Source organism: Artemia sp. Qi Xiang Cuo, chromosome 3, assembly GCF_049724085.1.
Source record: "Artemia sp. Qi Xiang Cuo chromosome 3, ASM4972408v1, whole genome shotgun sequence".
Taxonomy (NCBI): domain Eukaryota; kingdom Metazoa; phylum Arthropoda; class Branchiopoda; order Anostraca; family Artemiidae; genus Artemia; species Artemia sp. Qi Xiang Cuo.
In genome coordinates, this window is record NC_142796.1 from 25,138,204 (window position 1) to 25,153,567 (window position 15,364).

A 15,364-nucleotide genomic window follows, 5' to 3' on the forward strand; every position below is an offset into this window, starting at 1 on the left:
GTCAATTTTATTCGGATAATCGATGTATCTGGCTTAGGATGTTGATAAAGAATTTATTCATTCTGATACTTATATTTTGTAAATTTTATAGATGTCAATAGATGTTGATAAAGAATTTATTCACTCTGATACACTCTGATACTTAGATTATGTCTATGTTAACCGACGTATCCAACAAAGGATGTTGATAAAGAGTTCATACAATCCGATGCTTAGATTGTATCAATTTTCTCCGATGTACCTGACAAAAAAGATGATAAAAAATTATTCACTCTGATACTTACATTTTGTCAATGTTATCCAATGTATCCGACAAAGGATGTTGATAAAGAATTTATTCAATCTGATACTTAGATCTTTTCAATTTTATCCGATTTACCTGACAAAAGATGTTGATAAAGAATTTATTCACTATGATACTTCGAAATTATCAATTTTATTCGACGTAACCGACAATGGATGTTGACAAAGAATTTATTCATTCTAATACATAGATTTTGTCAATTTTATCCGACGTATCCGACAAATAATGTTGATAAAGAATGTTAATAAAAAATGCAGTCACTCTAATACTTAGATTTTGTACAATATGATCAAACGTACCCGTCAAAGGACCTTGATAAAGAATTTTTTCACTCTGATGCTTAGATTTTCTCAATTTTAACAAGCTTATCTGACAAAAGACGATGATGATAATGAATTTATTCATTCTGATACTTAGATTTTGTGTTTGTTATCTGATGTAACCAATAAAGGAAGTTGATAAAAGAATGTATTCACTCTGATACTTAGATTTTGACAATGTTATCTAACGTATCCGAGAAAAGATGTTGATAAAGAATTTATTCAATCTGATAGTTCGATTTTGTCAATTTTATCCGATTTAACTGTTAGAGATGTTGATAGAAAACATTTAGTCTCTCTAATACTTAGATTTGGTCGATGTTATCCTATGTATCTGATAATAGATGTTGATGTAGAATTTAATCACTCTGATACTACGATTTTGATAATGTTAACCGACGTTTCCAGCAAATGATGCTGATAAAGAATTTATTCACTATGATACTTAGATTTTCTCAATTTTGTCTGACGTAACCGACAAAGGATGTAGGTAAAGAATTTATTCATTATAATATATGGATTTTGTCAACGTTATCCGACGTATCCGACAAATGATATCGATATTGAATGTTAATAAAGAATTTGTTCACTCTGACACTTTAATTTTGTAAGTGTTATCCAACCTAGCTGTCAAATGAATTGATAAAGAATTTATTTACTCTGATACTTCGATATTCAATTTTATCAAGCATATTTGAAAAAGGACGATGATAAAGAATTTATTCCCTCTGATACTTAAATTTGGTGAATGTTATCTGATGTATCTGACAAAAGAAGTTGGTAAGGAATTTATTCACTCTGATGTTTAGGTTTGGTCAGTGTTATCAAACTAATCTGTCAGAATACATTTACAAATAGTTTATTCACTCCCATACTTAGAATTTCTCAATTGTATCAAGAAATGTAACAAAAGACAATGATAAAGAATTTATTCACTCTGATACTTAGATTACGTGAAAGTTATCTTATGTATCAGACACAAGAAGTTGATAAAGAATATATTCACTCTGCTACTTAGATTTTGACAATGTTATCCGACGTATCCGTTAAAATATGTTGATAAAGAATTTATTCAATCTAATACTTAGATTTTTTAAATTTTATCCGATGTATCTGACAAAGATGTTCATAGAAAAAATTTATTCACGCTGATGCTTAGATTTTGTCAATATTATCCCCTGCATCTGACAATTGATGTTGATACAGAATTTGATCACTCTGAGACTTAGGTTTTGATAATGTTTACCAGGATATCCGCCAAAGGATGTTGATAAAAAATCTATTCGCTCTGATACTTAGATTTTATCAATTTTATCTCAATCTATCGGACAAAAGATGTTGTTAAAGAATTTATTCATTCTAATACATCGATCATTTTATCAAGCATATCTGACAAGGGTCGATAATACAGAATTTATTCACTCTGATACTTAGATTTTGTGAATGTTATCTGATGTATCCAATAATTGAAGTTGACAAAGAATTTATTCACTATGCTACTTATATTTGGTCAGTGTTATCAAACGTATCTGTCAAAACATATTGATAAAGAATTTATTCACTCTGATACTTAGATTTTTCCAATGTTATCTGACGTATCCGACAAAAGATGTTGATAAAGAATTTATTTAATCTGATACTTAGATTTTGTTAACTTTATCCGATGTATCCGACAGAGATGCTAATATAAAAAATTTATTCACTCTGACACTTAGATTTCGTCAATGTTATCCCATGTATCTGACAATAGATGTTGATACAGAATTTAGTTAATGACACTTAGGTTTTGATAATGTTAATCGACATTTCCGGCAAAGGATGTTGATAAGGAATCTATTCACTCTGATACTTAAATTTTGTAAATGTAATCCCAACCTATCCGATAAAAGATGTTGATAAAGAATTTATTCATTCTAACACATAGATTCTGTCAATGCTATCCGACGTATCCGATAAATGATATTGATAAATAATTTTAATAAAGAATTTGTTCACTCCGATACTTCAATTTTGTCAGTGTTATCAAACGTATTTGTCAAAAGACATTGATAAAGAATTTATTCACTCGTATACTTAGATTTTCTCACTTTTATCAAGCAAATCTGACAAAAGACGATTATAAAGAATTTATTCACACGGATACCTAGATTTTGTGAATTTTATCTGATGTATCCGACAACATAAGTTGATAAAGAATTTATTCACTATGATACTTAGAATTGGTCATTGTTATCAAACGTATCTGTCAAAAGACATTGATAAAGAATTTAGTCCCTTTGATGCTTAGATTTTCTCAGTTTCACCAAACATTTCTGACAAAAGACGATGATAAAGAATTTATTAACTCTTATACTTAGATTTTGCGAATGTTACCTGATGTAACAGACAAAAAAAAGTTAATAAAGAATTTATTCAAGTTGATACTTTGGTTTTTGACAATGTTATCCCGTGTATCTGACAATAGATGTTGACACAGAATTTAATCACTCTGACACTTATGTTTTTATACTGTTAACCGACATATCCGGCAAAGGATGTTGATAAGGAATTTATTCATTCTGACACTTATATTTTGTCAATGTTAACCTATCTATCCAACATATGGTGTATGACAATTCCTTTTCTTAATCTCCAATTTTTTAATAGACATTCTAAACGTTTGGTATGATAGCATACTCTAAAAATAATGAACACATAACAGAGTAATGCATAATATATTTTTAATGAAATAATGACATATAGAATATTAATATAAAAATATGTTATTATGCATTATTAATATCATTGAACAACTTTGGACATTCTGAATCTGCTCCATAAAATAATTCATCGTGTTCTCTCTTAATAGTGCCTCTTTAGAGATATCCATCTTGTCTATGTCTCTTCTTTAGATCTTTCTTTTCTGTCATATCGAGCCTCCTTTTGTTAGAGATTCCTTGTGCTCCTGATTTTCTTTTTATTGGAGAGGATGCCCTCTGTTTGTATTGTTTCTTGTGATATTGGTCACCCTCTTCCACTGAAGAAACTGATGAGCCTACTCTTTTTCTCACCATTTCATCAAAGATTCTTTTTCTCATTTCTTGCAGATTGTCCTCTTATATTTCATTTTCCATGATTTCTAAATTTGCTGCATTACTCCCATATGAATTACTGAATTTATGATAGTGTCCGTTATAAATAGCACACTCACAATAAAAAGATATTTCTAACTCAACACTTTGATCCATGTTAAAAACTGCTGTATTGTTGATTGATGTAACTTTAGTTCTCAAATGGTACAGCAGCGTAGTGTCGATAACCTACCATAGAGTACCACTGGGAAAGCCGCGTCGTGTCTAAGCATAGAGTACGATTGGTACGGCCACAAGGATATTTCATGTCCTTTTTACGATACGTAAGAAAATAAAATAAAAAAAAGTTGAATAATTTCCTAAGTCTGAAAAATTCAGTCCAAAAACAAGTACTACTACAAACATTATTTTTCTATTAGTAAAAGTCACGACTAAAATATCTATATTTAAAATATAAATATCTAGTTTCATGTCATTCTGACAAGTAAAAAAAACTTGAAAAAAATTATATTAAAAAAAAAAAAAGTTCAAAAAAAAACTTCAAAAAAAGTATAAGAAATGGAGGAATGGGCCCGAAAAGTTGGAGGGAGGGGGGAAGGCTTGGAGGTTGGGGATAGGAGACCCCTGAAGATTGAGGTCCTTGGTGGTTAGGGTCATTGGTGGTAGCGGTCCTAGATGGTTCAAACCCATAATCATCTCACTAGTTGACTTCTAAGGATTTCTAACGGTTGTTCTGAATTTCTTTATTAAAATTCTTTTCTTGGCATCTCCATCTTTATTAGTATCAACTTTTTAGTATACTAAAATGTTAAAGCATATTTTATATTGACAACACTGCTCTAATGGTACTTGTGTATTATACAGAACACAGTCGACAAGTGAAGCTAGGTCAAGTCACAAGGTCATCTTGACACCAATGACTATTACTTTCAACTTTTTAGCATACTCCATTGCTAAAGAATACTATACATTGCCCCCATCCATCATTACGTACTTGCGTATTATACAGAACACAGGCAAGGAGTAAAGCTAAGTCAAGTCCCATGATCACCTTGTCACCATTAAACGTTTCCATAGATTGATACCAATGATGTTATTCCAAATTTATATTAAATTGTGTAAGATTTACCACCCCCCTCGGGCTTACCTTTACAGGTAAGCAGTTTAACCCTTTTTTAGCACTGTCATACAATCCAGTTAAAATAAGTCTCGAGCTCTGTTTTACCCCTATTATTCAATCACCAATTAAGATCATTCAGAGCAGAATTATGCAAACAATATACCTTTTTGGCAAATTGAGTTAGCTTTTACGCAGATGATACAACTTTTTGATATCTGTAATAATGTATGCAATCATTAAACCTAGCTATGAGTCTATTACACGCTCAGCTTGGCTGTTCACCTCAGAAAACTGTCTGGCATATAAATCTGTCTTTCTAACTGCAGAAAGTGGTTTGACAAATTCTGCACAGTTGATAGTAATTAATAGTGGTCCAGAAAATGGGTGTTGACACAGAAACCTGTCTGGTTGCATTATACCATCTTTTCCCTGAATATCTAGTCCCAAAATATTGCGTGTTTGCTCGCATTATGCAATCTTGTCCCTGGATATCGAGTTACAAAATATAACGTGTTTGGTGGCATTATGCAATCACTTGTCAAATCTTATACATGCACACTACTAGATCGTTCCAAACCAAAGTGCACCATCCTAGCCTGACAATCTGGTTGCCCTATCTCTATTCAACATCCCTTCAGTACACCTTGAAAGTTTCAGCTTAGTACCCTCAGCCGTTCCTTAGGTATTGCTGATATTCCATTTTGACAAACAGCAAGCATATAATGTGTTTTGATTGTGTTCGGCACCCCTCTCAAAATTTTTCATTAAGGTTTCACCTTAATTCCCTAAGTTCACCTTAAAAATTTCACCTTATTACAATTAACGTTTACAGCTTTACAATTACACAATTAACGTTTCATCTTAACAATAGACAACTTGGATAACTTGTAATCCTTACCCTGGGGGGTACGGAGGGTTCGTCAACCCTGGAGGCACAGTTATTGGACCTTTGGACTATCTTGAACAACATGGTTATTTAAAATTTTTGTTTGGATGTATTTTGGGAAAAGCAGCATGGGAAGGGGGCTCGTTGCCCTCCGGTCACTTTTGACTCTAAAAAAGGCACTAGAACTTTCTATTCCCAGATCGTTGCAGAAAGACAAACTATTTCGGAAGGGTTAACAAAGCAGATAAACTGAGAAACAACAAGAGAGAAAATAATACTAAAAAAGATATAAACAAAATAAAAATCCAGTCGCCCACCAGAAAAATCCTCAAAATCAAAAGCTAATAAGGGGGGGGGGGTAGCGAATGACTTCACCAACTCAAAATAGACATCCAAACGCAATCAGAACACATCAGCTCTAGGGGATCTCCTCCAATAAAAATCCTACAAAAAAATAACACTCAATTGTATTAGCTAGAAATTCTCTAACTTTCAAGGAGGCACACTTGTGCCTCTATAAAGAGGCGACCCACCACAATGTTAAGTGATTTCAGGTCCTAGAGGTCGCAGAGAGACGGCGGTGATCTCATTTTGTAGCCCAATTTCAAACTAAGAAACGTGCAAAATTTCATCCACCTCCGACTTTATCTTCATTTTTTTTTTTTTTGTCTGTCCTTTTTTTTTTTTTTTTTTTTATTGGTTATTGACTTTATCTTCATGGGGTAAACTGGACCGGAAGTTTCGACCCTCCCACCGCAGCCCCCCTTTAACGTTGTCCGATTGGGTTGAAATTTAGAGGTTAAGCTTTCCTAGGGTCCGGGAGCTTACCCTCTAAATTTCAGCTCAATCCAATCACTCCTTCCCTGTTTTCAAAAAAACAAATATAGCCACTTACAGTTCATTTCTTTTTTTTTCTTGTTATCCACGCCTACAGGCCACAGTTGGCAACTGATCCGGGTGAATGAGGACTCATTCAAAGCAGAATTCGACCTGTTAGGGCCTTTTGATATTTTCAGACCGAAAAAATTATCCCCCGAATTTACAATTACGAAAAACCTCGTTTTCCTATAAGAGCCCGCGAAAACGCGGGCTCGTTTTCCTATAAGAGCCCGCAACTGATTTCCGGTCCTAACGGTCGCAGAGAGACAGCGGTAATCGCATTTTGTAGCCCAAGCTCAAACTAAGAAACGTGCAAAATTTCACCCCCCTCCGACTTTATCTTCATGGGTAAAAGTGGGCCGGAAGTTTCGACCCTCCGACCACAGCCCCCCTTTAACGTTGTCCGGTTGGGCTGAAATTTAGAGGTTAAGCTTTCCTAGGGCCTAGAAGATTATCCTCGAAATTTCAGCTCAATCCGATCACTTCTTCCCTGTTCTCCAAAAACCAAATATAGCCACTTAAAGTGCTGTTATACACGCTTACAGGCCACAGTTGGCAACTGATCCGGGTGAATGAGGACTCATTCGAAGCAGAATTCAACCTGTTAGGGCCTTTTGATATTTTCAGACCGAAAAAATTATCCCCCGAATTTACATTTACGAAAAACCTCGTTTTCCTATAAGAGCCCATGTTAATTTTTCCCACCACAGCCCCCCTTTCACGTTGTCTGATCGGGCTGAAATTTAGAAGATAAGCTTTCCTGGGGCCTGGGAGCTTATCCTCAAAATTTCAGCTCAATCTGATCACTCCTTCCCTGTTTTCCAAAAACAAAATATCAAGTTTTTTGGGGATTTGCTTGCGTCAAAAATAGATTCCATTTACTAAAAAACAATTAAAATTGTGTCTCTTTAGTGCAGCGGTTGATACTCCTGACTGTCAGGCGGAAGATCCGGGTTCGATTCACCGTCAGAGCAAATTTCTTATATACTGAATTTAAAGTTTAAAAAAGAAACTCAGTTTCTTTTTTAAATTATTTGAAAAAAATTACGTTTTCTAAAGAGTTAAAGCGCCTGAGTTACAAGGTTGACCCTTAAAACACCCTGTCGAGAAAGAAAAGAATAATACACAATCATCTAACAGTTAGTCAAGCAATAATAAGTAAAAAACTGTACAAAAACTTGCAGAAATTATTTGAAAAAAACTACGTTTTCTAAAGAGTTTAAGACGCTGAGTTACAAGGTCGAACCTTAAAACGTACAGGGATTAGGAGGCACAGTTGGGGGGCTGCCTCCCGCCAAACCCCCCGCTGTCGCAGCCTTTAAATAAAAAAAAGTTTTTAAACTGAAAGTAAGGAGCGACATTAAAACTTAAAACGAACAGAAATTATTCCGTATATGAAAGGGGCTGTCCCCTCCTCAACGCCTCGCTCTTTACGCTAAAGTTTGACTTTCTCAACACTCTTTTTTTTAAACAATAAAAACTTTAGCGTAAAGAGCGAGGCGTTGAGGAGGGCACAGCCCCTTTCATATACGGAAGAATTTCTGTTCGTTTTAAGTTTTAATGTCGCTCCTTACTTTCAGTTTAAAAAACTTTTTTTTTATTTAAAGGCTGCGAAAGCGGGGGGTTTGGGGACGGCAGCCCCCCAACTGTGCCTCCTAATCCCTGTACGTTTTAAGGTTCGACCTTGTCTTTTGAAGAAACCAAATGAGCGACAGCGTCATGAAGTCTAGGAGCGCGTTTCATATCATGTTACAAGCTACCAGAGGGTTGAATCAGACTGCACTAATAGAATATGAGAAATCCGTCAGCTATTCGAAGCACGGATATAATAGATCGATGTATGATAAGCAGTGCAATAGCGCTGCGTAAGCAAAGAATAAAGTCGGCCCAGTGTGTTATTTTTTTTTCACCTAGACATTTCGTATGGAAGGAGTTACCGTAAAAACTTTGGAAGGAGCTAATTTTATTGGAAATTAAAAGTTCTGATGCCCTTTTTAAGAATCAAAATTACTGGAGGGTAACCAGTCCGTCTTCCACGCATCTTTTTTCCCAAAGACATCCAATCTATATTTTGAGATAGCTGTTAGTTTCAACATAGTTGAAAGGCCCAATAACTATGTAACTGGGGATGTCAACCCCCCAAGAGCAAGGTCTGTAAGTTACACAATTCGTCCATTGTTTAAATATAGTATTTCTTATTGGGAAAGGGGCCATGTTTGACTCTTGGTGTCCAAAAAGGCTAAGGGTATTCTGGTGAATCTTTCAGAGAATGATGAGGAGAGTGTAGAACTAAATCAAATCCCACTATGTGCAAGCAGGTTGTCAAAAGAGCGTATCTAAGAAATGACTTAGGGTAGTAAGTTGGAATTTTTGGGCAATGATAAGGAGAATAATCAATAGACCACAAGGCAATATGTACACGCAACTACAATTACTACCACTACTACCAGTACTATTACTGCTACTACAACTACTGTTTCTAGTGCGACTACCACTAAGGCTGAGGATATTAGGGTAAAAATTTCAGGAGCTATTGAGGGGAAAGTAGAACTAAAGCAGAAGACACTATTACTATGGCTATTGTCAAAAGGGCGCATCAGCAATTCCTTAGAGACGGGTTTGAGTTCTAAGGTATCAAGGTGAAACTACCAGAGCATAATAAGAGGGATGTTCAACTGACGAAAAAGCCTCAACAACCCCCCCCCCCAACAACCTTTTTTCCCAAAGCCCATCCGATATAATTTTTTTAATAGCCATTTCATTAAAAATAGTTCAAAGGTCAGATGAGAAAAATTTCTGTGTCGACGCAACCCCCCAGGGCCAGGAGGCAGGCGTTATGAGTAATACTCTAGGGGCATATATAGTTCTTATGAAAGGATGCTCGTATAAACTTCGGAAAGGACTCTTATGACTGGAAATTGAAAGTTCTTGTTCACTTTTTAAGAGTCAAAAGAGATCGGAGGTCAACTAACCCCCCCCCTCCCCCCTCTGCACGCTCTATTTTCCTCAAACCCATCCGATAAGAACTTTGAGAGAGCCATTTTTTCAAAATAGTTCAAAGGTCAGATAACAAAAACCCCGGTGTCGATACATCCCTCCAGGGCCCGGGGGGCACGCATTGTAAGGTCTGTCCTGGGGCTGAATATGGTTCTTATGAAAGGGATACGCATATAAACTTCAGAGAGGGCTCATTTGTACGGGAATTAAAAGTTTTAATTCATTTTCTCAGATTGAAAAAAGATTTGAGGCCAACTAGCCCCTTCCACCCTCCACGCCTTTGGGTATATCGGATGGATAAGCCCATCCGACAAAAAATTGAGCGACCATTTTGTTAAAAATAGTTCAACCATCAGATATTAAAACTCTGGAGATATATATATGGTTCTTATAGAAAGGATGCTCGTATAAACTTCAGAGAGGGCTCATTTGATTGAAAATAGAAAGTTCTAGTTCACTTTTAAAGAGTCAAAAGAGACCAAAGGTTAATTAGTCCTCCCATCTCACGCCCTTTTCCCCCAAACCCATCCTATACAAAATTTTAGATAACCATTTTGTGAGGTTGACACAAACCCATTTTTTCACTTTGATATTGTTACTTTGATACCAGTTTTGATACTTTGATGAACATTTGTTATTTTTTTTAAAGTTTGATTTTGAAACAAGGAATTTTTAAAAACTTGAAAATTTTTCCAATCAAAGACGAACAAAATTAATTTAAAAAAAACTTTCCGAAAAATAAGTTTTTCAAAGAAAAGTAAAGGCCATTTTAAACTTAAGCTCAGCAGATACAAATATCTGTTAAAACTCAAACTCAAAACGACCAGAAATTACTATTAAAGAATAAATGAAACCCAAAACGAACAGAAATTGAATAAACAATCAAAGCAAAAAACATACAACAAATAATAATATAAATGAATAAATAGATCTTAAAGCAAGTAATGCTTAGATTGAGTATGAAAATCAAGCTTAAAACGAAAAAAATATTTTCCTATTGAAGTATAAATGAAACCTAAACCAAACAGAAATTAAATAAACAATCAATGCAAACAAACATACAATAGATATTAATGTAAATGAATAAATAAATCTTAAAATGAGTGAAACTTAAATTGAACATGCAGATCAAGCTTGAAACAAACAAAAATCACTACAAACAAGAGTTTGGGTATCATCTTCTTCTCTCACTATAAAGGTCTAAAACCTACTGTGTCATTGGCACTTTACTGAAAACTATATGTGTCTTGAACAGTCTTCGGAAGTATAAACAAAAATCAAATTGAATATTTGATATATAATGATATTAGTTGTTGAAACATCCTTCAGTTCAAGAATTTATATCAATGTAATTTTATTTTTTTTTTCAATATTGTAAGAACTGGAAAAGAAAATATTTGTAATATAATTAGCTTTCAGTTAAGCGCCAATGACGCAGTAGGCTTTTGGTTTTTGTTTACGGTTAAGGAAGGAGGCAGTATCCAAACTCTTGTTTGTAGTGAAACTATATTCGTCTTGGACAACTTTAAACTGATATTTGATGTATATTTATATTAATTGCTGAAGCCTGATTAGTTCAAATCACTTACTATAGTTTTAATGTTTATTTTCAATATTAAGTACAAAAGAAAATATTTGTCATAAAATTGGTTTTCAGTAAAGCGCCAATGATGCAGTAGAGAAGGAGGTGATATTAGTGAGAGATTTTCTGCGAGGGTGACGGCAATCGGTATATCCGTTATTTACCGATGATATCCGCTCGGAGTGGACCGAACTTACTTGTGGCTGTGCCAAAGGAACGAAACTAGTTGCCCTTTTATTCCTTGCAGTCATCAATAAAATCCATGCAGAATTTGAGGAGCGTTTCAAGTTCGTTGACGACTTGTCTTCGCTTCTCAAATACATACTAGAAAAAGCTGTAGCATAACAGCGGCTTGAACCAACAATTTTTTTTGACTTTGTTAACCAGCGTAAATACTATAGCCTGCAACTGAACGAGCAGAAATCGAAAGTTCTACGCTTCAACCTGCTCAAACGAGATATTATAATATCAGATGTTCCCTTCCCAACTGTTTCGTCCGCAACAATACTAGGCATGACTCTTACAAGCGATTGCTCGTTTAAATTGCACGTAGACAATGTCGTGCGCAAAGGACACTACTCAATCCAAAATCTAACGAGTATGCGAAGGCTGGGTTTCTCAGATCGTCAGCTCTTACAGGCTTACACGACATACATCAGGCCAATCTTTGAATATTGTTGTCCTGTCTGGGGTCCCCAAGCACAAAACACTGCCTACATGTCAGAGGAACTAGAAGGCTTTCAAAAAGGTGCTACTAAAATAATTCTTGGACCCATGTATGAGAGTTACGAGCATGCCCTTGTGGTTCTTAGCTTGCCCACTTTGTTCGCCCGAAGACACGATTTGATAATGAGATTCGAGAAATCACTCATGTCAAACGAGAAACATCACTCAATTCTTCCTCCAAACGCAGCGACCCCCAAACTCATCAGGTATCAGAACAGACTACAACCCGACAAGTGCCGAACGAACAGATTTGCAAATTCCTTCGTACCATATTTTGTTAGTGCATTAGATAAGTGATATTTTTTTCTTAAATGACTGTAAAAATAGCATAATTTAGCGTTCAGTTTTGTTTGCTACGAAAACTATTGGATTAAACGAATACGAATGCCCAAACTATTGTTTGCAGTGATTTTTGCTCGTTTTAAGCTTGATTTGCATATTCAATTTAAGTTTCACTTGTTTTAATATTTATTTATTCATTTACATTAATATATATTGTATGTTTGTTTGCATTGACGGTTTATTTAATTCCTGTTCGTTTTAACTTTCATTTATACTTCAATATAAAAATATTTTTGTCCGTTTTAAGCTTGAATTTCAAATTCAATTTAAGCATTACTCGCTTTAAGATCTACTGGTTCATTTTATTATTACTTGTTGTATGTTTTTTGCTATGATTGTTTATTAAATTTCTGTCCGTTTTGGGTTTCATTTATTCTTTAATAGTAATTTCTGGTCGTTTTGAGTTTGAATTTTAACATGTATTTGTATCTGCTGAGCATAAGTTTAAAATGGCCTTTACTTTTCTTTGAAAAACTTATTTTTAGGAAAGTTTTTCTTTTTAATTAATTTCAGGAAATATTGAGGGGAAAGTAGAACTAAATCAAAATACACTATGACCGTACAAGTTGTCAAAAGGGTATATCAGCAATAACTGAGGAACGACTTAGAGTATTAAGTTCAAACTTCCATAAGGGGGATGTCCAAATGACAAGAAGGTAACAGGCCTATGTGTATATTACTACTGCTGTTAGTACTACCACAAATCCTACTGCTAATACCACTACTACTGCTACTACAACTATTACTAATACTCCTAGTACTTCCACTATGACTACTATAAAGAAGGCTAGGTTTATGAAGGTCGAAACTTCAGGGAATGTCGAGGGGAAAGTTGAAGTAAATCACTCTGGTTGTCAAACAGGTGTATCAGCAATATCTTAGAAATGCAATATCTTGGAGCATTAAATTGAAACTTACAGGGCTTGTTGTGGGGAATGTTGAACTAACCAAAAAGTAGTGTTATCATGCCACTACTAATACTCACTACAACTACTGCTACGAATATTCTACTGTTACTACTTTTAGTACTAAAGCTAAGGTTATTAAGTTGAAATTTTCAGGGAATGAGGAGAGGATTTTGAACTAAATCAAAACACACTATGTGCATGTGTGTTGTCAAAAGGATTCACCAGCAATATACCAGGAACTACTTAGGGTATTCAGTTGAATCTTCCATTGTATTTTGACGGGGATGTTGAAAAAAAAGAAAAAGTGCAATGTACATACTGCTATTAATACCACAACTACAACTATTGCTACTACTGAAGATAAGGGTTTAAAGGTGAAGCTCTTAAGAAGTGTTTAGACAATGTTGAACTAAATCAAAATACACTAAATTTGCGTATATTGTCATACGGGTGTATCAGCAATATTTCAGAAATGACTTAGAGCATTAGGTTGAAACTGGCAGGTAGGTTGAGGGGGAGGGCGAAAAGGCACTAAATGCATACTTAATACTACTACTACTGTCAGTACGATTTTCGCTACTTCTAAAGCTAATAGTATCAAGGTAAAACATTCAGGGAATGCTTTGGAGTTTCAACCAAACCAAACACCATATGTGTTTGATTGAAACGTACTAAATTGAAACGTACTATGTCAAGGCAGGTTGTCAAAAGAGCGTAACAGCTATATATCAAGAAAAGATTACAATATTGAGTTAAAACTTTCACTATATATTGAGGGGGATATTGAACTAACCAAAGGGTAGAATATGCATTCTACTTCTTGTAATGCTACTGCTAATACTACTATTAAGGTTGAAAGTAACGAAGAAAAATTTTCTGGAAATTTAGTGGGGAATGTTTAGTTTAATTTAAACAAGCTATGCGTATGCTGGCTGTCAAAGTGGTACATTAGAAATATCTCAGGAACGGATTAGAATATTAAGTTGAAATTTCCAGGGCATGTTGAGGGGGATATCAAACTCGTGAAAATATACTCTGTGCATACTACTACGACTGCTTGTAGTGGTGCTGCTATTGCTACTGCTATTAATAGCCTGCTTATACTACTACGGCCAATGGTATTAAGGTGGAACTATGAGGGACCGTTGAGGATTTTTGATTAAATTAAAACACACTATATGTACATGTTATCAAATTGTGTATCAGCAGTATCTCAGAAACAGCTTAAAGCATCAAGTTGAAACAATCAAGTCAAGAGCAGGGGGTATTGAACTAGACCGGAAAGGCACAATGTGAATACGATGGCTGCTATTACTACTTTTTTAGAAGAGAAGGATTTATCGAAAAAAAACATATCAACAAAAATTATTGCTACCTGCCCTAAAAAGCGAAGCTTGTCCGTGGGGACACTAATACTGCTACTGTTACCGCTAATAGTACTTCCAATTCGTTTACTATTGCTGATGCAAAGTGTACTGGGTAACACATTCAGATAAAGGTGAGGGTGGTGTTGAACTACATTAGAACATACTTCGTGCGCACAGGTAGTCACAATGGCACATTAGAAAAATCTAAAACAATACTTAAGAGAATTAAGGTGAAGCTTTCAGTACATTTTGAGAGGGATGCTGAGCTGAATCAAAACATAGTATGTAGATGTGGATTATCAAAGGGGCTAATTAACAAAATCTCAGCTAAAATCAAACCTTAGAGCATTAAGCTAAAACTTTCTGGGCTACGAATACCACTACCTCTTTTGCTACTACATTTACGACTACTACTATTATACCAAGTCTACTATTAAACAAAGCTTAAGTGTGCATGTACTATTAAACAAAGCCATGTTGTCAAAATGGCATAGGCAGGTATCTTAGGACTAGAAAAGGGTATAAAACAGAAAATTTCGGTGAAAGTTCACGTTGGTATAAAATAAATCAAAAGGCACTATAAGCACACTGGTTGGCAACAAGGACAAATCAGCAATATCTCAAGAACGGCTGGCAGTATTAAGTTGAAACCTGAAGCTACGCCTTAGCAATGTTATGCCAATGCTTCTCTGCGAAGCAGAAACATAGTACCTGAATCAAGAACAAGAGAGAAGAGTCCTAGCTTTTGTAAACTCGTGTCTTCGCAGAATATGGAATATCCACTGGTCACAAAAGAGGTCAAACCAGTTCATTCGTGAAATGACGCGACAACCTCTGGTAACCGACATCATAAGTCAGAAGG